Source organism: Sander vitreus, chromosome 6 (assembly GCF_031162955.1).
Source record: "Sander vitreus isolate 19-12246 chromosome 6, sanVit1, whole genome shotgun sequence".
Lineage (NCBI taxonomy): Eukaryota > Metazoa > Chordata > Actinopteri > Perciformes > Percidae > Sander > Sander vitreus.
Window position 1 is genome coordinate 32919373 of NC_135860.1, and position 26840 is coordinate 32946212.

At 42.2% G+C, this 26840-nt stretch overlaps 1 protein-coding gene across 2 annotated transcripts in view; it reads right to left on the reverse strand.

Moving 5' to 3' along the window:
* The window catches only part of ncalda (neurocalcin delta a), a 92538-nt gene that overhangs the window by 60122 nt on the left and 5576 nt on the right, over positions 1-26840 (reverse strand). The window contains exon 3 of one of the 2 annotated variants that reach the window (XM_078253808.1): positions 26161-26213. The exons of the other annotated variant lie outside the window; for it this stretch is intronic. The gene's annotated coding sequence lies outside the window, so the exon portion shown is untranslated. The remainder of the gene's footprint in view (positions 1-26160; positions 26214-26840) is intronic. 2 annotated transcript variants of the gene reach the window in all.

Below are 26840 nucleotides of genomic sequence, written 5' to 3' on the forward strand. Positions count from 1 at the left end.
TCTCGCGCTGTGTGCAAGGCACAGCATTAATGCTGCACTTCAGGCTCAGAGGCTATCAGTAGTAGTATGCTGCTGGTGGTCTTGCCGTAGGATTAACTGTACTAATAAACTGTAGAAACGCAGCGGCCACACCGCTGTGAAAGCTCCCTCAACGTCATTTATTAGAGTCTAGTTGTTTACTCTCTCCGCGACAGTCTCTTCCGCTCGAGCTTATCTTTATAATGGAGCTAACTGGAGCTAACCGCTAACCGGAGCTAACCCTTGCTAACCGAGATTAAAACACTTCAAAAAACAAAATGATCTAACAAACAAAATGAACAATAATTAAGATTAGTCTTATATGATTTAACACAAGAAAGGAGGAGACAGTGTTAAGATTTATAATAAGATTACTTTCTGTATGGATCATAGTATAGTTTTAAGGTTAAGTTGTTAATACATCAGGTATTTTTTATCTGCTGAATCATAACATTTGATAAACCAACCAGGTTTAATTGACAAAGCACATCATAGGTAGCCTGGCTGCGCCCTCCTACGTACTTCCGCTCAATTTTCATTTTCCTTCACTACTCCGTCTGGGTTTGCGGTACATTCTTGGGTTTTCTCCGGCCAAATATTTGGCTGTCCAATCAGCGAACAGAGGGAGTGGCTGAGAACGATGACGTTGAGGACGTGCGCTGGAAATATGCGAGCGAAGCCATTCGGTCCGTTGTGGCAACGCTGCCGAAAATCCAGAAGTTAAACCCCGAGCAAGAACAGTATTTGCTGAGTTTTGTTGGTGGCCATGATGTTGTGGCCCTCCTCCCCATGGGGTTCGGGAAAAGTTTGATTTTCCAGCTCGCTCTGCTAGTGGTGAAGGAGTGGCTAAGGCGAACGCTAGCGATGCTAAGCCGACGTCACGACCAAACGTTAGCGATTGGTTATGGCAATCCAGAATGGCTCTGGGCAGATCCAATAGTTTTAAACTTCAACAGAGGAAGTTAACACTTGTCAATGGAGAGTGGCCAGACTCTCTGTACAAATGAAATGGACCAGAGTCTGGTAGGACCAGGCTAGATCAAAGGCTACAATCTGTAGCCTATCTGTATCACATTTTTGTCTGATTTGTTTAATATATGAATAGTTATTTCTTTCCAAATTATCTGTTAATGTTATGTAGTTTTCAATAAATAGTTCATAAACCTTCATTTGACTAGTTTATTACTGAACCCAGCCATCACAAACCGGGCCGTCACATCCTGCGCCACCCACCACCACCACAAGTAAATTTGCAACCTTTGGGAAACACTTTTACTTTGACATTAGTCAGGGCAGCATTCAGTCCAAAATGACAGCTGCGCTTACTTGTGGCTATTGCGCAAAAACAACATGAGTGTCGCCTCTTATTATTTTAACCTCTTCTCTTCTAACCATCCTACCCTGCAGGCCTGTGTGTGTGTGTGTGTGTGTGTGTGTGTGTGTGTGTGTGTGTGTGTGTGTGTGTGTATATATGTGATTATGGTTGTCAACTTACAGGGAGCATGTGTGTATCAAAGAGCAAAGGATGTTCAGGCAATGTATCTCTTTTAACACAGACACACACATATTTGTCTCTGATTTATGACTGTGTGAGTGTGTATGTGTGACTGTGTGTAATGGCCTGTGTTTAGGGGAAGCTGGGGGCCTGGGAACTGTGTGGAAATCACATTGGGCTTCTTCTGGCTCATCTCAGAGTCATGGGAAACAACACTGACCAAAAACAACAGGGATTGTGCACGCTGCAGCTTGACCACCCGCCATTATACTGTTTGGACTGGACATCATACACCAACTTCTGCCATAGATAATAGTCCTTTAAACTAATCTGTAGCTTTAAATTGTTTTCTGCAGCTTACTTACTGGTGGGAAATATGAACAAAATCAGGCTCAATAATTATGCATCAATAATTAAGTAGTCTCGCATTGCCAGACCTTCCTCCACAACGCTGCGGAGGAGGGTCTGGCGAGTCCACACAGCATTCTGGGATGGGAGAAAAATGTGCTCTGGTTTATTGGCATTTCTTTAAACCAATCACAATCGTCATGGGCGGCGCTAAGTGCTGCACGGAGCCCTGGTGCCTCTGCTAAATATCCTCAGGAAGGAACCTCTTTTGGTGGAACGTGTACGTTCAAAAGTAGTTTTAGTCGTGCAACAGAAAACTCAGATTGGACAGATAGTCTAGCTAGCTGTCTGGATTTACCCTGCAGAGATCTGAGGAGCAGTTAACTATAGTCCTCAGAAATCCACCAGAGTTTAAAATTCCAACACAAAGAAAGGTAAGGTAACCGGCCGGCCGAAAAAAAGGACATACAGCGGAATTTCTGGCGGCAACGGGGCAATCCCAGAAGTGGAACGTCGTGAATATTCAAGATTCAAAAAGCTTTATTGTCTAATATCTTGCCATGTTAGAAAATGCTCTTTTGATTGAAGGAAGAGTGTGTGTGTGATGTGTCAGTGGCATGAGTTTTGTATATGTATTGCATTGGGAATGAAGGATTTGATGACTTTTTAGCCAGAGGCACTCTGAACCTTCTTCCTGATGGTAATAGCTCAAAGCTTTGGTGGAGTGGGTGGGAGGCATGCTGGATGATGAAGTTGGATTTTCTTTCCACTGCTTGTATATAAAGATCAGATGGCTGTTTTTTGTGGAATGCCTATGATCTTAACGGCTTGCCGGGCTATCCTAGCCAGCTTTCTCCTGCATTTGTTTGGTAGGAAGCTGTACCAAGATGTGATGTTGAAAGCGATGACAGACTCTATCAGTGACTGGTATACTCTAGATAGAATGTCCTGTCTCACTTCAAATCCTTTAAGCCTTCTGAGGAGACACATGCGCTGTTGGGCCTTTTTGTAAATTGTGTCAACATGCAGGGTGAAGGTGTGAAGGTGTATAGACTTATAATTAAGCAAACTTTTTACAACATATCATTGAACTCATACTTGTCCCCAAACATGATCCAGGTGAAAGTTTTTTTGTGATTTACTAGAACTAAATATGCTAATTAAAAAAATGAAAGGATGAAGAATTAATGACTCTCTGAAGACATTTATTGTTGTAAATGTGAGTTAAAAGGCAGATAGATGAAAATATGGATTCACTTCTTTGTAAATGTGTTAATAGCTGTTCAGAACAGCCACAGTGAATGCGGGGAAGAAATAAAGACAGTCGCGTTCTTGTATACAGGCGCCCACTGTCTTGGGAGCTACTGTCTTTCTAAACTCTCTTTTTAATAAACTGTCTGTATACTTACAAAGTTCTCATTGCTTTGGTTAACATTTAGGGACCCTCATTATGCTACCGTTGAAGCGTGGTGATATTTTGAGCCTTTTTAGTGGTATAAATAGCGATTTGTTTTTACTTTCCCTGTGCCCCGAATTCTAGCGTTGTAAGCTAATCAGCGGTCTGCGCTAGCTTGTTTCAAGCTACAAACACATTCGATTAGCATGAAAACATGTCCCAGAGAACGACAGAGTGGGTACACATCTGTTATTAACCCCTAGGTTCGTTTGCGCTGGAATTGTCCTTTAAGGAAATGTAGCTTGTGTGCATGCTACTGCACTACTTAAAGCTAAGCTAAGCTTCTGAAAAGCTTTTGGATTGAGAAAACAGCGATGCTATGTAGTTAAACTAGTAACACCGCTGTAGCGCTGCTACTGCCAACAATGCTTGCAATACAAGTTGAATTTAGCTCCGTCACGCCGTCAGTGCAGTTGCTGATGTACGCTACTTTTTAAATTTTCCAGAATGTGTCCTGATGACAAATGCGGTTTCAGGCGGTTTGCATACAATCAAACCAATTCAAGCTCGTACCCCAGAACGGTAAAACTGGAAACTGACCCAACTCTAGAACTGAGTCATTTCATAATAATTACCCTTCAATATTCTTTTTTAAAATAACAAGCTACATGACCTGCTCTTTGCAAGTGCAAGTGTGTTTTTCAGCAATGACAATACAAGCCAATGTCATAAAAGGTTTTTCCTGTTGGGTGCCTGGAGAAGGTGAAAGCACGAAGAAAGCGAACAGCTCCTAAGGTTCCTGTCTTCTCTTCTAGCAGTGAACAGCTTGATAACACAAACTCTGCCGGCAAACTAAAAATGTGTGCATGTGTGTGAGAGGGAGTTTGTGTGTGTGTTTAAGTGCAACAACACCATTATACAACATTTTGCTTACTTGTAAGACATACACACTCTATCTCTCTCTCTCACACACAATACATTTTGTTTTCAGTGAATATTAAAACATTATTCAAATTTGCACATTGATTTATTTGTGGCAGCCTCCCACAATATCAGTATTGACTGCCACATATTGATTTTTCTATTTACACACACACACACACACACACACACACACACACACACACACACACCTGTGAATAGCCGAGAAAACGGCGGGCCGAGTTAGTGCATAGATCAATCCTAAGTTCCCGAATGGTTAGTATAATGAACACCTCTGCGCAAATTTGTCCAAAACGGATGCATTCAAGTTAACTCTGGTAACTTAGTCTATCTATGTTCTTAACACAACAGCGTAAATCTAACAGACCCAATTCTTCAAATAAGTTATTATGTTGTTATGTAAGCAGCCTAGCTAGTAAGGGTGAGTAAGCTTTAAGTTAATGCGGGGACACAGCTGGATTGTCGAGGTTAGCGTGCTGCTAGCTAGCGCAGCTATATGTACAGAACCCTGAGAAGGGGCCTCTGTAACAGCCCCAACTACGTTTTCCAAACATGAGGTATTGCTGCTGTGGCTTTCCCAGAATAGTTAGTCAGTCAGTGGGAAGGTTTTGCACTTTGGAAGACAAATAGACGGACATTTTTATCATGTGATAACAACACTTTTTAGTATTTCAATTATTCGGGAGCTTCTCAATAAATATCTTAAAATAAGTTTGCTGATATGGGAGCAAACATTTATCTTGTCTTTTCAGTGATAAAATGACTCAACTTTACTTCTGCATCTTACAACCAAACACTAAGGTGGTAGAGAAGAGGGAGAGGGATTACTGCCTGAAAAAAAGCTAGGATGTGTACCATGGATATTAGTCAATCCATCAAAACAACTACTCCCTCAATATCAAATCAAAGGGCATTATTTCCCGTCGTTCGGTGGGAGCTGGTTTGGCTCATGGCAATTCTAATTTGGCATGCTAATATAGATTTATTTTAGATTTTTTTTTTTACCGATAGCCAACCCTCGTTAACCGATCAACAATTAACTGATAAGCAGGCAACAAGTCCCACATACTTTCCTTGCTCCGTGTCCGGGGACAGCTGCAGACTTGTACTGGTAGCGCAGCTATGATGTTCCCTGCATTGTTGTGAACACATGCAGCCCCTCACCTCGAACCGCTTGTGCGTCCATGCATCCGTGCGACCGACGAGTCTGCAGCTGTCCGAGCCCGTCTCCACCGCATCCACCTGCAAGGTTGTCAGCCGTGTGTAGGACGGCCGATTTAACCCGCCAGTCCTTATCCATATAGTGGCATGAGTCACGTAGCTCCCTGCTGTGAGCACCGTCCGGCAGAGAGCCACAAACTTAGCAGAAAAAAAGAGCTTAAAATGCAACTTGCTAGTGAGAGTTTGCACTAGCAAGTTAACTAGCAGTTAAGCAATTGTTTGTATAGCCTAGATTTTCTTTTACAATGCAAAAAACTTGTTTTTACTTTATTTTTGTTTTAACAATATTGTTTTTAAACAGTTTAACTGATAGTATGAATCGGTCAAAATTCTTGTTGTCGGTTACCAGGTAATCATTACCATCCCTAATTTTAATAGCCCCATGAGTGAAAGCATGACTACTAGTGTTTATGTACATTCATGCCCTCACTCTCATTCATACATTCATGCCTGCTCTCTTAAGCGTGATTTATGCTACTGGTTCTACTCCATAAACATCATGAAATCAAGGAGAGAGTTAACTTTTCCTGCTCCAGATTTCCCACCGTGGTCAGAAAGAACAGGGGAGACACTTTGTTTCTCTCACTATGACTCTAGAGTCGAAGATAATCACCATCACTCTCTCACTCGCTCTACCACACACATGCCGGCCCTGCTATAAAAGAGATGGATGCACACACCAACGCACAAGTATAAACTTCAGGAAACTTACATAGGCTACGGTGAAAGCGCTGCGTGGAGCCTCCGAACAACCATAAATCAAGCATTACAATCATACATGTGTAGACACCACAGAATGTCCTGGTCTCGAGATTTTCACACACCATTTGTGAAACTAAACACATACTACAGACCTAGAAGTTGGCCCATCTGAAGACTGTATATGGAATGCCATTTCTGGCCCAATAACAAAAAGGAGAGGAAAAACAGAAAAATACAACTAAAAATAGAATTACTTTTCTAAAAAAAATCATGAAGGAGCTCAGCTTTTGTTCTCTGGCTAGAAATCATATTCAATGCAATTACATCACCTCAAAACCATTTAAGCAATAGCCAAGCAAATAGTATTATTAGGAGGTTATTTTTGTAATCAGACAACAGCCTCATTCTAAAATGATTTAGAATAACTAACATTCAACCTTGCTCTTAGCACATTAGAAATGATCTTTAAACCCGCATAATAATGTGGATTCTTCATTTATTCCATTTGGTTTTTTGTGTGAAGACGATGTCATTTTTCAGTTTCTAAAAAGGTCTAAGGAAGTGGTCAGCTCCCCTGGGGAGGCACATGGTTTCAGTCTTAGGGAGAGGAGGGAAAGACAGAATGGAAATAAATGAAGTGAGAGACAGAGAAGCAGAGGGTTTGGAGAGCTCAGGTTGTCTTTGAACAAAATGTGACAACAGGGAGACCACAGCCTTTTCTGTGATGCCATGGCAACAGGTTCCATGGTGGCTAAGAAAAAGCAGCTAGAATCAGGTGTAAAAACGAGAACAATATTCAACTCAGAGAAAGCGATCAAGGATTTAAAAAAAACAACCTATGTGTGCATTCATGCAAAACATCAAACACCAGCAGCAGTGTCAAATGAGCAGGAAGACTGTAATTCAAGGGATTAACGTTAACATTTCATTTGCAGCAAGCTCCTGCACTCTATTTCTGTTATATTCATGAGGATGAAACACCCTTCTATATGACCAAACATCATTGATACCAACAGATGAACAATGACATTATGTAATTCAATATTTAAGCAATGAGCCACCACAATACATTTAAGTGTCATAAAGTTATTTTCCCGATCCCATTCATTTTATTCTCATTTCTCATTTTTTTACTTGCATGATTTTTTTATATCGGTATTTGTATGAGCATTGTTGGAGGGAGCATGAGATTTTCATCGCCAATGACTGCTTCTCTGTAATTGTTGTGCCTATGACAATAAATGACTTGAAAACCACTTCTGCCATGCCACCATCACAGGCTCTGATCACGGTAGCTCACATTTTGGTGCGGCACAGGGATGCTAACCATATGGAAATAAGGCATACGAGTGGTGTACTTTATGAAAATTAAGAAATTTTCACCACAAAACAAAATGACCACTTCCCACTCCTGCAGCTACCAGCAGCTCTGACTCTGCATACACATGCAGGTCATTGTTTTGGACAGATATTTCACACTATTGTGTGAGAGAGCCCAAACCACATAACCCTGTTAAACTCTCCATAGTGATCTGTTGTCTGAAATGTGAGCAATGAAATGTGGTCAGCTTTGGCAATAAGCACAGGAGTTGTTTCATAATATCTCTATTTTTTAACACTGTCTCTCTCTGACCTAGTGGTTCTAAGGACTTTGATTATCCTTGAAGTAATCTACCTGCTCAAACAGGTGCGCCACACGAGCTGGTCCTAGATCCCAAGCAGTGGGCGGTACATTAAATTACCCTGGACTGAATTTTGCAACAACAAAAAAAGATGGTATGAGTCTTGTTTGTCACAGAGTAATAACTAGCATGATGGAATTTCACCCGGCCAATGTAATATCTCAGGAATGGATATATACTGAAATGGTAAAAAGGTATTAAAAACAACCAAGCAAAGCACAGAAAGAAAAACAGAGAAAGACTTAACATTGTTTTGCTAATCTCTTCGGACACCAGCCCAGGCAGTGTGGGTGTCTGGACCAGACACGCATGCTTGCTCATTCGCTCATCTGCTCAAAAAAACTGGGCTGCGGCTGCAATGTGTTGTCTTCCTACCATATTTGCTGTGGTATACTCCCACATGTAACCCCCTCCTCTTATTCACTCTCTCTCACGCTCCCCTTCTTGCACTAGACCGGCTGTCACGGTTTCCAGCCCACTCATTATCGTTCCTCTCTCATGTAACTGTCGTTTCAAGAAGCTTTCATCCTACCTCTCCTCTACAGCACGCTGGGTGGCAAACTGGAACATTACATAAAGACAATGTGGGCCCAATTCATGTGTGTGTTTTTGTGCAGATGTGTGCATTTACTTGTTTGTATTCATATGTCAATTATAACCATACATGTGGTTTAAAGTGTCTTTACTCTAACTTTCAGTTTGTGTTGATTCTAGCGGCCGCTTTGGACTAAAGCGATAGTGTTTTTACCACACTTGCTGTCGTAAAGGTCTTTTCTTTACAGTGCTGTGTTGCCTAGGCCTGCACGATATTGGAAAAAACTGACATTGCGATATTTTTTTCCCCTGCGATATGAAAAACAGACAAATTTTTACAAGAGGACATAAATAACCTTATTTAGAAATACTAAATCATTCATTCATCAACTACTGGGGTGATTTTGTAGGGGAGAGCATCTACAAAGAAAATAAAAATGAAAAAGGAAATATGTGAACCAGTCTTTGTTGAACTTTAATGCTTTACAAAAACCAAAGCAAGTAGGCGCTGTGACTACTCTTCTGAAGTGATTTAGGAGAGGGAAATTAGGAAGAAATACACTGGTTGACTGACATGACACCATTGTATTCATATAATATCAATCCAGGCTAAAGTGAATGATATTAATAATGCATGCATGTTGCTTCCTCTGCTTTCAGGTTGTGGTCAACTGGCGGGGCCTGCTTTTGTTGTTTGATAAATTGATTAAAATACTGTGTATCCAAGAGCACTTAGATCAGTGTAAATGACGTTATATCAGAAACAGACTGCTGTTGTAGATTAGTGTTACGTTTCCAGCGTCGCAGCTCCGAACCATAACGTTAGTTGGGACAGACGCCTTGTTTCTTTAGGCTAACTATGTTAGCTTTAGCCTGGCTGGTAGCAGCTTTCTGCGGTGAAAAATGGCCGGGAGATGTCGTGATTACGCTGCATTAATCAGGTGATTTAGTTTGTCTTTGCAGCGAACATCAAACACTGACTACTGTAATTTCACTACCCATGGAAAAGCATGTGTATCACTGTGTCAGCGGCAGCTGCTGCTTACGGTACTTTTGTACACACGGGAGAGCCTCACTTCCCATAACAACCCCCCCCCCCGTCGGACTAACGTTACGTCACATGACCACCTGTCTTAAAGGGGAAGCGTCGAAATGTATGACCTGTTAGAATGTGTTACTGTAAAGCAGTCCTGCCTGTCGTAACTCATTCTGTGACTTTGCGGGGGGGAAATAAAAAATAAATAAATAAATCACCTTTTCACCGTTAGTCTCGTTTGCTGTTACAGGCCATTTATGATCATCAGATGAAAAATTATAGTTTCAGAAACATTAAAAAAGTTAAAATATAGTAACTTTAAATTAAACAAACTGTATAAACAAGACGAACGAGACCAAACAAGTGCTGTGTTTTGTAACAACCTACAAAAAGGTATGCAGTACCCAGGTATATTGCATTCTGGCAGAAATTCATTACTTCTGTTTTCCTGCAGAGAGCTCACAGAAGATTTCCAGAAGTGTTATTATTGCTCTTGAAGAGGCACCCACCTCTGTGACATCAACCCCACTCAAAAGGGTCTCTCAAAGGCTTTAGAATATTTAAAATAGACTATATAAAATAGAGTATTTTTGTAATCCTCCTTTATCTAATACATGTTTTATACAGCAGGCAAACTGTCACACCGTCCGGATAGAAAGGTACAGACAGAGCTGTATTAAAGCTATAGTGTGCAGTTTGTCGCCCCCATAAGGAATTTTAAGTAATGACAACAACACTGTCGGCGCATCAACATGCAGTAGTAAGGGTGTCACCAAAATGAAGTCACAATCTTGAATTTCGAATAAAAAAAATTGAATCGTTGATACTGCCACGCCCCCATGTCACGTCTGGTCGGCTTGTCAAGCGGGAAAAAACGCGTAAATGCGAGTCAGTCAACCTCCTGTAACTTAGCTAGAGCCAGTCAAAAGTTACCATGGCAACTGCGGATGCAGGAGACCCATCGACAAAACTTAAGCCCCCTCCTCTTTCACTGAAGGCGCCGGTGTGGAAGTATTTTGGATTTCCAGTGAGTTATGTTGACAACGTTCGCGTTGTCGACAAAAAAAAAACAAACACAGTTTGCAAGCTCTGCTATGTGCGTGTACCATATTCTGTGTGTTTACCATTGCACATTAGCCTAGCAGCTAGCAGATATTCCTTCTGCTTATAGCTTTATCCCAACAAAACCACACGGTTGAATTTCAGCCTGCATGAACGTTTTGTAGCCTAAACAGAGCAGCTTATATTGGTTATATTAGATGGAGAGCAACAAGTTAGGGGACTGCTCTCTGACTGCTCAGCCGCTCTGAGGCGAAGCGTCTGCCCTCCCTCGGCATTGTCGGCAAACTTTATTGATAAATTGTCAAGTTTCCAATTGACTGAAGATAGGTTATGGTTACATTATGTTGTTAATAAATGTTTTACATTTGACAATGTAGTGTGGTACATTGCAAAGGTCAGATATTATATTGCATAAAAGTCTAGTCTAAAAATAAATAATAATGTAAAAATCGAGAATCGAATCGTGACCTTAGAATCGAACATTTTTCCGAATCGAGGATTTGGAGAAACCTATGCAGTAGCAATAATTCCTACTCCTAATACGTTACAAAACCCATTACTAACCTGTTCGAGAGCAGTAAGGTGACATCTGTGTCTGACCTTAGTCCCTTTTTTTTTTTTTTTTTTTAAGCACTCTCCAACTAGGAAAAGCCACACATTTCGTGGACCCTTCTTTGGGTTTTCAGTCATGCCTTCACCTGTTGCAGCAGACCTCTTCGTCTCCAAAGCGGAACGCTGCTGTTGTCCTTTCTCACTGGAACATAGCCAACCCAAGAAATACAGAGAGTTTTGTAGAGCTTAATTAGCTTTGTATCAACTCAGGGTATTCAGTATTACTGATAAATGCTTTGGTAATAAATACAGAAACTACAATCTGCCGTCTTATTTTAGCTCACAGACACATTTTAATTGAATGGTGCTTAACAAATGCACATTCAGAAATGTAAACAAAGTATTATTACGGTCAATGTACTGTATTATTGCCTTTGCCTCATACAGGGTGTTTTTGTTAACACTGAAATAGCAATCATATCTAAAGTGATTAAACTCCCATGGAAAGAGTATCTAACTAATACAGTGTGGGAAATATGGAGTCAGAAAGAGAAGAGCTCACTTACACAAGCTCTATTTGATTTTACGAGGTTAGTTATATATTTAGCAGCTTGTATGTATTTGGTTTAAGAAGCAGTCTCCGCTCTGCTGACACTACCTTTCTCGAAGGTAGTGAGAAGAGAGCTAACTCCTTATGGCTATGCAGCATTTTCCTCGCTAATGTAAGGTCTTTAGCAAACAAAATGGACTTTGGCTGCGGATCACCACTCGTAGATGTATTATGGACTGCAACATCATGGTTTTCACGGAAACATTGTAACAACAGCGCTGTAAGTGTAGATCACAGCGTTATGCAGTTGACTAATCACTCATGGACCATCCCCCTCTCACACACATTGGCCAACTCTGGCAGACTTGCTCGCTCCTCCTTTTTCAACATAAAATAAAAAAAAATAACAGTCACCAATTTTACAGGTCGCACATGTGCGAGTATCTGTAAAAAAATACTCGCACTATCTCAAAAAATGGTTGGAGTCTGGAGCCCTGCAACTCATTTGGCAATGGCTTGAATGTAACACACGAATCCCGCATTATAGCTTTAGGCACAAATTACATGGGGAGAAGTTATGGGATGGAAGTTAGGATCATTAAACACTACTTTTGAAACTATTTTCTCTCCATATTATTTGTGCTGCTCTGTCTGTACCTTCCTATCAGGACCGTGTGATTTATTTTTGCATCTTATTATGCTTTCACACTTGCTAGAATCAATTGCTCATCATAGATATATCGAATGTCTTCAGTGAATGTTTACCGATGACTTTACCGAGTTAAGGGGTTAAAATCACAGGCATTCCAGGGCTCTAAAAATCCCTCCGAAGTCAATTGTAAAGCCAGGTCTTCACCCTTGTGAGAGGCATTCCAGCCACCACAGCATTCTCACATCGTGAGAAAGCCCTGTACTAATTCAGGACATGCCCACAGACTCCTGGCCAGCCAGGGAGTGAAGTCAAAGCCTGTCAGTGAGGCTTAGCAACTCCTCTCACATCTCCCAACACAACCTGCAGCTATTGATGCCAACCCTTCTGATAATCTGTCTGGCCTTGGCAGTGGGGTGTCACTGTGGAACTGGTGAGGTAATGGAGTGTGTTTTAACAGTGTTATATGTCAATACAATTTTTAGCACTTCAGATTAAAAATGCATACTTGTAAGTAGGAAAGGTAACGAAACTCGGTATTAAACAGGCCCTGGGGCTAAAGTCCGTAGTGTTGACAAGCTCCGACGTTACCAGCTCTTTTATCTGTACTTTTTAACGTTTTGGTGTCATTTATCATCACGCTGCAGCCTCCCCTGCTCTCTGTGTCGGGGCTGAGCTCCTCCACATAGCCTACGCAGAGACACAGACGCTCTTGGGCGTCAGATTTAGAGAATATAGTACCCCTAAAGAGTCTTGCCGGACTATTGAGATTTGTATTTGAGTACCCCTGATTTACAGGTATCGAGTACCAATACCCAGCCCTATCGCTGAATTTCGTTGTAATAGGTAGGTAGCAAGACCGGCAGCGGAGCCTTTGTCGCCAGCAACTGCTCTTTCGAACAACCAATAACAGACTGCTAAATGGTGGCAATGTCTGGGGGTGTTCTGTGGGGGTGGGTCTTTGCTCGTCCCCGACTCTGGCTGCTTAAAGTAGAGATGGCGAATTTATTGCTGTTGAATACATATAAGGGACCGAGCTGTCTGCCTGCCTGTCTACAGTGGTGCGTGTCTTTGTGTTTGTATTTGTCATTACGCCAACATATGTGTGCATTCTGTTTCTTCTAAACTGTGTATTAGTCTATCTCAGTCTATGTATGGCATGGAGACCAAGTAGGCCTCAGAGTGAAATTTAGCAGCTGTTGTAGAAGATAACACACACATCCAATGTTAGCAACAAGTTAAAAACAACTACTGTTGCTGTTTACTTTATTCTGCCAATGATCATTTATTATGGAGAAAAAAATCAAAAGGAATTTTATAGAAGCAGATTGTTTCATGTCTAGTAACTAGGAACACAGTCTCCTAGCTATCTGGACAGGGAGCTGAGGCTGATCTCATTCGATTATTCCCTCAGTGTGGACATGGACAACAGTAAATATGCATAATGAAAGTCTTTCAGTCAATCGTGGCTAAATATTCATCTTTTAATGGGAAACTTGCACTGTGTGTTTGAAGCCACATTACGGAGCAGGCAGAATGACATACAGACAAAGAGAGATCACTGTGAAACAGAGCTAAGATCGGGCTAAAAAAAAATCAAGCCCGACTCTACCCGAGCACGTTGTGTCCGAGCCCGGCCCATCCCGACACATTAACTGTAATTATGAGCCCGAGCCCGATTTAATCCCGACATTTTTTTTAATACGTGGCCCATTATAACTGACGTTCTCAACTACAATTCAGAGTTGTTTGAACTGCAGAAATCTGTTTAGAAGGGGTATGCTTGGAGAAGTAACAAAAGAGGTTGTTGAAGGCTGACTATCATCTTTTCTACCATGACGATCCTGCTTCATGTGTCTGTTCATCGTCCCCGTTTTTTCGCTGTCATAGGCGAGCAGCGTGCCGCACTTAATGCACTCGACAAAGCCAACACATGTTGTCACTGCCCACGACTTGTTTAAAATGGTTCCATACCTCTGACTTTCCTCCAAACTTGCTCAAAGGTAGGCTAATTCTCCTGTTTTTCTTTTTTTCTTTACATCTTCAAGCTCCATGTTGCACTTAAGCCACACCATACCACAGCACAGCAGACCCGGTGTGATGCGTGCGAGTGGAGGAGTCGCTGCACATGATTATGGCATAGCTTTCTCCCCACCCAATTAGGCTAATGAAGTAATGTTTAAAAAAAACACAAATGCTTGACCCCACGGGCCGGGTCGGGTCCAGTTCGGGCTTGGGCAGAAAATCTAACCTCTACTGTGAAATGCCACAGCTGCTGCCCATTAACTCAGTTCATAAATGGATTCACCACAGTATGTTGCCTACTGGGGTAGAAGTTCCATACTGACTGAGCACCTGGGTGATGTTGACAGAGGTGTCTACCAAAAAAAGTCCAGTAGGCCTAGATGCATTTGAGAATGGGGTCATTTACTTTGCCTCTGACCATATAGTGTATCTTTGGAATACCCGTTTCACAAAAGAGGTCTTCAAGCACTGCTAACACGCAGATCGCAAATGGTGCTAGCATCCCATTTCACAAATTGCAGGAAAATCAGTACTTCTCACATGCTTATGCATGTGTTGCAAATATGGTGTTTCTTTCAATTAGTTAAACATGTCAAAATGAATGTAAGAGATAATTATCTCATGTTAAAAGTTACAGCTGGGCGCCGGCCAAGATGTGACTTCTATGTTATCTCTTTAGATCTATATTCTATAGCTGATTTTCACAAAGCTGAATAAGAAGTTTTCATTTGCTTTTGCCAAAGCTGCACTGGGTAGAATTAAAAAATGCCAACATTTTAAGTAGCATGAGAACTCTTCCTGCAGCTCTCCCTTTCCCCTCTTTGTCACACAGAAAATGCATACGCAGAACAGCCAACAGCGTTCGCTCTCTCTCTGGTCTCCCATGACCAGGGCCACGTTCAGCCCAGACAAAACGTAGCAACACGGTTTTTTTTTTAACTGAAACGGTGGTGCGTTGAACACCCTGTTGTGTAGGCAAGCGCTCTGTCTTTTTACGAGTTTACAGACTCGTCTCTGCTGATGGGTATTCACCTGTGACACAGCCAATAAACGAGAGCCACACCCACCAAATGAGAGAAAACATATCTCAAAGCAGTTGCACACCGTTTCACACCGTTCCAAGGAAACATGTTGTTCAACCAGGAAACCGTAGCAAAACGGTGCACACCGTTTTGAGATTGAACGTGCCCCAGTGTTGCCAACTTGGCGACTTTTTCGCTAGCTTTAGGAACTTTTCAGACCCTCTTATTTGGACTTTATTTCTAAAAAGCGACTAGCGGACATTAGACCATCAGGGGAAAAGTGAGATTATTTATTTTATTTTATATTTTATAATTGATTTCCATGCATGCTTCTAAGAGTCATGTGATGATCCCCCCCCACTCTATGAGTGTCTCTTGATATTTTTTCCTGCAGCTGTTTAGGAGGCAGCCCGAGTGGCAGAGGTGTGGCAGGACGATCAGCCACACTTGAACCCACTCCTCCTGATTGCCCTCCTGATTCCTATTTAAGATGGATGAAGTTGAAGTTAATTGGCTCTGGCTCTCTGTCCACACAGCCAGCAGGGTTTGGGTTGTCTTTTGGGTTCTGTTTTGCTTTCCACACACTCACCTCCACCCATGCACTCACTACACTACCAATGAAATACATGCTTTATTCTGAAATACATGTTTTATTCTATTTTGAAGTAATATTTAATTTGGGTTAAATAAATTGGTTTTAATTTAATCCTTAAAAAGGTACACTGTGTAGTGTTTTAAGTATTGTATTAGCTAAAATCAAGTCTTAAATATGATATCATAAATATGTCCTTAGCTCTGGGGAGTTTACTCCCCGGAGTCCTTATGTTTCTTTTTCCCAGCATATTTCGTTGGATTAGGATGGCACCAAGATCTTGGTTGCAGCTGTTGCCGTGGTCCTGCTATGCTCTACGGTGCCCTGCTGTGTCCTGCTGAACCTGCTACGTCCAGCCATGCCCTGCTGTGCCATGCTACATCCTGCCCTGCTATGACATGAACTACTACGACTACCATTTGTAGTCACTGTTCCATTATCTTTATTGTAACTATTATTGCCACTGTTCATCACACCCCCAACCGGCACCGTCAGACACCGTTCCTCGCCACTGTCGCACTATGCTTGCTCTTGGGGGAATTACTGGAATTGTTGGGTCTTTGTAAATTATAGAGTGTGGTCTAGACCTACTCTATCTGTAAAGTGTCTCGAGATAACTCCCATTATGATTTGATACTATAAATAAAATTGAATTGGTGTAAAATGACCTCTGCCAATGTTCTGACTTATCCTCGTAAGCAAAGAATTTCTTATCTGTATTTACACTGGAGGGGTAAGTCCAAGGAGGCTTCCATGTCGTTCCGCCACTTTGAAAAACTCCAATCGCTGAGACGGACATAGAGCACTAGCCTACCTGTCTAGCTAATCCACAACGCGTTTTCGTTCTGAGCCAGCGTCACGTGACTGAAACCAGCTGAAACGGAGAAGGAGATCAGTGAGAGGCGCTTGTCACTGTCCTTTAGTTCATAATGGAGGGTCATACTTAGCCGAGCCGCAGAGAAGGAATCCTCGTCACCAAAAAAGCGAAGAAATCGGAAGACGTGTTGTCATAGCTTCTTGGTACATAACGGCTACTGTAGTTGCAACACGCATTTGAAAGAGCGAGGCGCTAGAGAGCACTATTCGTTTGAATGCAAAATACAATTTCACCGCTAGATGGGAGAAATTCCTACACAATGTACCTTTAATTATGTGTGGTCTCCCTTGTTTAAGTCATAACTCTGAGCTGGTTCATGACAGCAATCACAGGCCACGGCTCTTCTGCCAACAGCACAGGTCTCTTTCTCCTCTACTCTTTACTCGCCGTGCAGCAGGCAGTCTGCCGGCATAGCCACTAAGTGTTATGCAAAGGATACGTAACGACAGCACCATTATGCAAATGAGCATATGGCGTCATCTAGCGACTTTTGGAGCTAGTGCTAGCTACTTTAAGTGGAAAAGAGTTGGTAAAACTGCCAGTGACTGATAGATTTTCTGAATACAGATCCAAGAGGAGTTTATCTAGTTATCTAGTTTGCTCTTAGACAACTTCAATTACAATATGCTGAAAGATTATTATGGAATCTGCTTATTTACAGAAGTCTTGTTTGTTTTCATGTGATGGAAGTATGTCCAACATTCACTCTCCTTTTAACTCTGTTTTGCTTTCCACAAACTTCTGAAAAACATACTATATATGACTCTTTATCTGCTAAATGCTCCACTATGTGGAACATTTTTTGTGGGTTTATAACCATTAGTGACCCCTTTAACATACAAACACTTGTATATATACACTGCAGCAGTTAGCAGGTAATACTAATGCTGTGTGACAAAATAATCTCAAATAGCTTTTTTTGGAGCTTTAAACTGCATGTTCTTCATCAGTGAATGAAGCTGGCCCATTTGCTGATGAAGACAGTGTTATGTGGTTGAAAGCTTTGGAAAGCTGTTAAGTGGACCTTTGATTTGAGATATTTTGTTTTGTTTGTTCAAAGTAAAGAGATAACTCCCATGCTCAAGCAGTAGGGTTATATTGAGTGAAACATGTACTGGCTAGGTCTACGTGTTACACCATAAACCAAATAGAAAAAAACATTTTATCATTCCAATTCCCATGGGATTCAGCATGTTTTGTGGTGTTTTTAGAAAACTTGGACTCCAGGACAATGGAAGTTAGAGTGTCTTTAGCTTCTATACTGTGACGTATTTTCTACTGAAACTGAATATTTGAGCGGTTTGTGGCATTTGATTGGACCGCTTAAAAGTGGGCAGGCTAGAGTTTAGCGCAGTTCTGAGGACTGTTGGCTCCACACCAACTTCCCTCACCCGCTGTTGCTGTTAGATCAGGAGGACGAAAGAGGAAAGGAAAACCTTGCTGATTTTCAAACTGCTCTGTCACTGCAGCGCAATTGTGTCAGATGCAGGATAGTGTCGCAATAATTTTATCTGTATCATCTTTTAGTCTAATTTGTTTAATATGTAAATAGTTATTTATTTCTAAAAGTATCTGATAATGTTATGAAGTCATTGATTTCACCTTTGTTTGACTAGTTTATTACTGAACCCAGCCATCACGCGCCTCGCCTTCACATCCTGCGCCACCTACCACAAGTAAATTCTCAAACTGTGGGAAACACTGTGTCAACACTGTCACAACCACTTCTGCAGGACTGGCCTTCCTCTTTTTTGCATGGCTGTGAACTGTGAGTGCCGACATGGCCTCTGCACACCTCTTTGAGGGCCTGGAGCATGCCCTCTTTAACCTTCTTAGGAACAGAACACAATCCCGGGAGAAGGAGGCAGGTGTCTGGCTGGGCCCCCCCAGCAACAGCACATCAGATGGCGCGCCTTTTTGTTAGCCCCTGCGGTGGTAGGAGGGCCCCCTCAGCCCCCCTGGCGTCACACTGAGGGCAAAGGGTTTCTTAGCTCACGTACCTCTCAGCTCAAGCGGCTTGCTCTGACCCTGGGCGCTCGCCTGTGGTGGTTGGGGCTGCCGCTTGGGATGTGATACACCGGGCGGGCCATGGCTTGTGCAAACATCTGCCTGGGTGCCGGCAATCTTTTGGGTAGACACAGTTGTAGTGCTTCACCTTCTCTTTTCCTTGCAACAGTGCTGCATCGTGGCTACCGCTGGGTCGAACAAGCCTTTCGGGTCCACAGAGGAGCTGAGTCTTTTCCTTCTGCGACAGACTGGAAAGATTCAACCATCTAGCTCTCTCTTGAGTTACCATCAGGGCTATTGCTCCTCCAGAGGCTTGGACATCGCATCTGTGGAAGTGCAGGCAGAGGTCCGGTACCACGCACAGTTCCTCGCACATGGGCTGGGGTGGGCGATGTGGACATGTTGTCTTCTAATTCAGCCTGGTAGGCCATCCGTGCCTTCACAGACATAGCCACCGCCTTGTAGCCCTTTTCAGTCAGAAATGACTGAAAACAATTTGCTTTGGAGTGCAGAGTGGGGCCCACAGATGTCATTTTCTTCCATGTCAGTCCAGTCCAACGCTGACCATGCCTGGACGGGGTTTTTGGCAGAGAAGGGGTTGCTCCATGAGCGGGTTTCCTCCTCAGGTGCTCAGGAAAAACCGGTAGCAGCTGTTTTGCCGAGGGCTTGACCTTAGGCAGCCTTTTCCCCTTGTAGCAGGCTGGGATGCTAACGCGGCTTGGGCATGTTGTGACCCTAGGCACGCTGAGCATACAGAATGGGTGTCCGCATGTGCACGCCCTGGTCGATAGCTTGCCCTTATCCATGGTGAGGTAAGGTCAGGTTCCGACATCGTTTAGGCTCCGGTAAGCAGCTAATAGAGCTGTAACACGAGTAGCTACTGTTTGGAGACAGCCCAGCTACTAAACTCAGATGGCTTCGCAGCGTTTTAGGTAGCGTTCGTCAACCGAGTGTTTAGCTCGCTCTGTGAACTGTTATTCTAGCCTGTAAGCTACACGTGCCGTCCGAGAGTTAACTTCTAGAAGCAATAAGAGGTTTTAGACTAAGGAGGATACGTTACGTAAAGCACTTATAGCAGGAGGAAGTCCCTCCTTCGGTGGCAGACGTCATGTCTGTCTGTCAGGACTGGCGTGGTGTGATATAGCTTCTGGGGACAGCGCGGCGAGCGTGTCCCACAGTGAGATACTGAAACATCTGTTGAAATGCTCAAAATTGTATTTTCTTTTACATATATTTGGCATAGAACAAGAGATAGATGAACAATTAACATAGGGACATAGGATTAACAATGAGAAAATGCATTTTTTACTTAACTTTAAACAGCCAAATGCACTACACAATCTACTGAAAGCCTGATTGCGTATGAGAGAACAGAAATGTGGCTCCATTCAGGCTCTAAAGCCCATCACCACATGTTAGACACCGGCAGTTGGTCTCTGTCTTTCTATCTGACCTTAATTGAGGGAAGTCCTGCCTGCCTGCCTGCAGACAGACAGACAGAGTTGAGTTATAACAACCAGCTGGTGTGTACAGCTGACATTTGAATTCAAGAGGCTGCAGAGGGATGGGGTTTACTAGGCATACCAACAGAAGGGTGCGGTAAAGGATGCTGCATTGATCAAGAGAAAATCCTCAAAAAAAGTACGATCAAATGTAAGAAGATGCTAGTGTAAAACTGTAAGATCAACAAAGCGAACCCATATAAGATATGTTCACACAGAAACCTTTCTTGCATCATCTGCTCCAACAGTCAACAGATAACATCTGTATGGTCACCCAACAACGTATGTATCTATGGATGCAAATTCACAACAGAGTAGGGATGCAACGATTGTAGATTTTGTTGGTACGATTATAGTCTGATGAATAATCATAGTTTCACAGTTATCATGATTATTATGCATTCATTCATTTTACTACTAATGTATAAAATCACATGAACACTCTAGATTTGAATGTGTTATTTATTGCTGGCGTTTTAAACGGAAATAGCACAGTAACAGTTTTGAAAATGATTATATGATCAATCATCAACCTTTTTATTTAAATTCATCTGAAAAGATTAGATCTAGAGGTGAATCAGTCACAACACAAACAAAGGCCAAGTTGGCAACAATAGTGCTGTCCTTCGGGCCCTCAAAAAGCTACAAAAGGCCCTGCTAGCTGGTGTTTCTAAAAGTTGGAGGAGCTGCCGGACAAGATGCAGCTGTCACAGGGAGATGTGCAGCATGTTGCCAAAGACAAAATGCGATAGAGAGATCTCTTTGCAGCCTTATGTCCCATAGGGGATGATGAAGAGAAAGTAAGTAACGTTAAGTGGTAACGTCAGTGACATGTTTGAGCTGTTGCAGATTTTTGACTCGTACGAACGGAACGTTATAATGTTATCGCCAGTGCACTCACAGTAAATGCAAACGGCGGCTGATACCGACTTGTTAGATACCGTTAAATGTAAAGTTACCGTTAACATTAAACGTTGACAAGCTAACAAACAATTAACAACAACAACAACGTTACCAAACATTAAAGTCGCTAGCAAGCTTACCAACTTAGGTTGAAATCCCCGTTGCAGCTGCAGCTGTCCTGAGGTCAGGGGCTGGAGCTGCTTTTTTTTTTTCCCTCGCAGTTTGCTTACTTGATGTCACGTTAAAAAATTGCAGCAGTATCCCACCAAGAGACGCGGTTGTACACCACTCTGACAGTCAATACTTGCAGTGACCGGCATCTGATGTGCCGTGTGTGTGCGCACACTCAGTGAAATCGGTTGACCGCTTCATCTCTACAACATGATTTTACAGTCCACATACCATAGAGCTATTAGGAGGCTTAATTCACTGTCTAGCCAACTAGACAATTAAATTAGCATGTATTTGTGTTACTGCCAACAGGGTACAACTGTAAACTGTTGTGTCATGTCACAAAGACAAACAGACTGGTGATAACACTTGCACTTAGTGACTGGCTTGAATTTCTCCCTGTGGTCCCCTTAAATAAAATAATTAGGTAAAGGCTATATCCACGATTTATCGATTATATACAAATACATTTGTTTAAGAGAGCAACATTGCTTTATCACACTGAAAAACATTGAAGAAACAGGTGAAAAAGGGAAAAAAGCTAACGTGACAAAGACTGTCACAAGTGTATTGGACTCTAAACCACAATAATGCAAATACATAGTATAAGCCACCAGAGCCTGTGTGTGCCACAGACTGCAGAGATTTTACTAGTCTATCATCACATTTAATGTCCGCCATTGTTATGATCCAACACATCAGACACGCTGGCAGTGTGTAGCTGTGATGACTCACAGGTCAGAGAATGGCATCTGACCAGTCCCAGGGCCAGGTGTCATCAGTCAGTCATCTATGGACTGCAGGCTCACTCTGACACACATGAGACATGATGGGTACATTTCACTCTAGGTAATCCCTCTATACACTATGTTGCATAAAATGAAACAAGATCCATTAACTATGATGAAATTATACCATATTACATGATAACAACCCTAAAGGGAAAATTCAACACCTTTTATGTTGATGTCCAATCAGTGTTGATTGTAAATATAGTCAATTAAAGCAATGAAATCCTCAGTGTGTGCCTTAGAGTATACGGCCAAAGAAATGCAGCGTGGAAAGGGAGAGGGGAGAATATGGCTGCTGGGGAGCCTCCAGAACCTAGTCGCGTATGGCTGCAGCCTGAAGACCTCCCGTCTCATGCCCTCCCAGCTGGTGCCATCCCCGAGATTCTACTTCTCAAAATAAAAGCTTGCGTCTGGTCCGCTTGAATGTATGGAAAATGATTACATGATGAATCATCAACCTTTTTATTTAAATTCATCTGAAAAGATTAGAGACTAGAGGTGAATCAGTCACAACACAAACAAAGGCCAAGTTGGCAACAATGGTGCTGTCCTTAAGAAGAAGTTGGCCCAGAAAGCTACAAACGGCCCTGCTAGCTGGTGTTTCTAAAAGTTGGAGGAGCTGCTGGACAAGATGTACCTGTCATAGGCCATGGTCACAGGGAGCTGTGCATGTTGCCAAGGAATAAATGCGATGAAGAGATCTCTTTGCAGCCTTATGTCCCATAGGGGATAAAGGGGAGTAAGTAAGTAATGTTAAGTAGGGTTGGGTACCGAACCCGGTATTTTTACTGGTACCGACCGAATCACGTCGGTACTACAGAGTATTGGTTCACGTAAAATCAAACGGTGCCAAATTTCGGTACCTGAGAGTAAGCGCAAGCTTATCTGTCCTGTCTGCATGTTGACAGAGAGCAGAGGTCCGACACACACACACACGTACCCGCACCCACAGAGGTGCGGACGGAGCAAACTACGTCGGCTCTGCAGTTTTGTTGAAGTCACAGAGAGTCACGGCAATGCCGATAAGGGGATAGGGGTTTCAAGTGTGGTTACAGTTTTTCAAAACTTCACGCAGACACCTTTCACCGTGATATGATATTAATGGCAAGCCGAAAGCAGTCGCGGTGCTGTTCTTGACATTACACTTCCTCTGAGACAAGCAGGCACAACAGTGGTTTTTATGCCTTTTTTTTTTGTTTAATTTCTGTCAGTGTAAAATATTCTAAATAAATAACATAATGTTCTAAGTAAATAGGTTTGGAATTATTTTTACAACTGAAATAATTTTTTTGTAATTACAGAGGAAAAGTACCGAAAAACCTTTGGGTACCGGGAACCGAATTGAGAGGGAGTTAGATTTTTAAGTGGCATGTGGCACGTGCCACAGGCATGTACTTCTGGTACTTCCATATGCCAATTGCGATTGCGTGTGAACTGACGCTGTAGCGAGTAGTATGAAAGGGCAAAAATCTGTTTAAGTATGTTGGTCGGGGTGGAGGATGGGTAAAATACAGGACTTTCACCCAGGAGAGCAGGGATTGAGTCCCACGTGTGACTGTGTCCAGCGATTTTCCTTTTCACGTTTGTCGTTTTCCTAACCCTAACCCCGTTATTCTTTTCGTAAACCCAACCAGTTGTTCTTTTCCTAAACCCTAACCTAACTCCATTCTTCTTTTACTAATCCCAACTGTTTTTTTGGTAAAGCCAACCCAACCTCGTTCTTCTTTTCCTAATCCTGACCATTTCTTCTTCTCCTGAACGCAACGTTTTAACAAAATCTTACGTTACAAGTTATATTTTAACTTAAGTTATATTGTACGTCTTACGGTGAAGAACCAAGTTATATTTTAACGTTATTAGTTATGTTTTAGGTCTTACGGTGAAGAACATGCCACTTCTGGTGGCACATGCCACTTAAAAATCTCCTACTGACCAAATTTCAGGTACCGGTATCGGTAGTGGTATTGGTTCAGATGCGAAAGGTACCCAACCCTAATGTTAAGTGGCAACGTCAGTGACATGTTTGAACTGTTGCTGTCGCCAGTGCACTCACCTGCTGCTGACTTGTTAGCTGTTAACTGTAACGTTAACATTAAACAGGCTAATGTTAGCTAACTGGTAACGTTAACAAGCTAACAAACACTTCACATTAACAAACACTTAACAACGTTAAGGTCCAATATGTAATATATTTACTGTAATAAATCCAAAAATGACCCCAATGCGTCATCAGATATTAAGGAAGCATGCAGTGCAGTCTAGCTATCTGAGGCTCACGCTAATGCTAAACTAGCATCCTGAACAGAAGCAGCTGCACGATTAACTTCAGAGAGCAGGACTAATTAAACATGCTTCCAACTAAATCAACACAAAAGTGAGTGTATTAGCGACAGTCTCCTGCTCCATTATAAATGCATTTTAGCAGTGGCAGTAAATGGGCAGATGAAGTTGAAGCGACAGTAATGTTCGTCCCCAGAACATCCGTCCAGTTGAGCCAATGTTAGCTAAAGTGAAAAACACATTAAGTCCATCATGTCGATTAGGTCTGCAGACCTTAATATATTAACTCCTAACATAGCCCACTCTCAAACATAGTTCATGTCAGTGGTTAAAACGGTTTTCTATTGAAAAAAGTCCAACGTATTTCATAAGTTAAGACGTCCAACTATTGATTACAGAAATTGCTTAAAATTTGCATCCCTAGTGCTAGGCCTTCTCCTGAAGGCAGTTGGCAGAACATCATGTTGCCTTGTTCAAGATGTCACCACCGTGTCCGTGGGAAGCATGAGGCTGACAGTTGATGATCCTGTTTGATCTCAGCCACTAAGCCACTCGTGTTTAGCAGAGCAGAGACACGTGGGAATAATCCCAGTGCTCTGTACACTGAGGGTGGGTGGGATGCTGTGATATTTGTCTGCACACGAGTGCTTCAAGGATATTTCATGCCTAGACATGTACATTAAAGTGAGTTATTTTTCTTCTTCACAGGAAATCATGGAAATGTAGTTTCAGCATTTGTTCCTAAGTTTGTTTTATATGGAGCCGTTTGTCGAAAGGCACATACCATGTGACTGTGACGTCCTGGGTTCAGATCTGGCCTGTGTTTCATGTTGTCCTCCTCAAGTTCTCTCAACCTCTCCAGTCTCAATATTTAACAGTAACTGCCAATAAGCAGACTTGCTACATAAGTCAAAACAAATGTAGAAACTGTTTCCCACACAAAGAAAAGCAAACAACCATTGCCTTTCACTACACACTTTATGGTAACTTTAAGATTTAGGATTCAATCCAGATTCAGATCCAGTCTCTTTAAGCCCACCTCCCGACAAAGCCCAGTCTGCTCTGATTGGCCAGAGTGTTCCTAGAATCTGAGCTACGCCGCAGCCTCCACTGTTGTTTAACTATTAAGTAATGGCAGGAGTTGTCATGAAAGCCTTATTTTCCTTACTCCACGGCACACAGTCTACTTAGCTAATCAGCTGTTAATATGTGATAGTGCCGGTTTATATCACACTCGGTGTGTGCTCAGAGTGTTTATATGTTAAAGTTAACTTTTATAATATAGTGTAGGAGGTTATTGTGAAGTGAATCTCAGTGTCTGTGCTCTGTAGACTGTGCATTTAACCACCTCGTGATTTTTTTCAACGCTTCATGACTGTAGCCTACTTGTAACATTGGTAACAGCAACAGCTAATATTGTGCACTGTAAGTTTATAGCTGCTGCTTTTAGTTCACTTAGTAACTAGACTGGAGTCCCCAAAATTGGGGAGAATTTAACAAATTGGCCGCCAAGACGACAACGTTTACTGCCGTTAGCATGTAGCTACTTTAGTTAGCAGTGGACACTAATAGAATATAGCAGCACTTTCTACAGTCAGTAATCACAGATTAAGGCTTTTTAACCAAATACTACATAACCGGGAATGTTTAGGAGTAATGTGACCCGGAATTAGGGAGAATATAACAACACTGGCACTTGACAAAACATCAAGATGACATTTCATGCCGTTAGCATGTAGCTACATGTGACAATGTTAACACCACCGCAGTAGCTTAGTAAAAAAACACTCCAGTCCTGCCTACCTGGAGCAGATGACCAATCATAGAAGGCCGGCTTAGAGTTGCGTAGCACTTACCTGAGAGTAGAAAAAAAATGTTGAAACCAGAGCGTTCAGAACAGTTGGAAATCTGAATGTTTTAGCTCACAGGGGTTTCACTAAAATACGTTTACCTCATTATTTGTTTTGGCCACGTTACAATGAAAATCCAACATTATATCATTGTAGATGTGACAGAAAATACAAACAAAGCTTAATATATCCCCTTTAATAATAATTAGGGCTGTAGTCAACCAAAGGAAGTCACGGTTGACTGAAATTCGACATACTCTTCAGTCGGGGGTGTCTGCACGCTATCTCTAGATTAAGTAAATCAGCTACAGAGCACTGAGTTCACACTACCTGGCAGCATTGTGTGTCCACCTTACTTTTGTAATTATTTGCAATGGGCGCACCTTGTTTTTAAACTATGCTACAAATGCCAGCAGCATGACGCGGTGCTGAGCATCTATTCTGCACTAAGTGCTGCACGTTTGGCGTTTTTCCCTGGTCACTGAGCTGGAACATTTTTCATGTGGGTGCTGAACATCATCAGAGGAGACATTAATATTGTTGACCACATTGAGCGGCAGGTCTTTGATTTTTTATGCGCTGCGTGCCATTTTGTTGAGACGGTTACAGTCTTGTGCTGAAGTGTTTCCATAC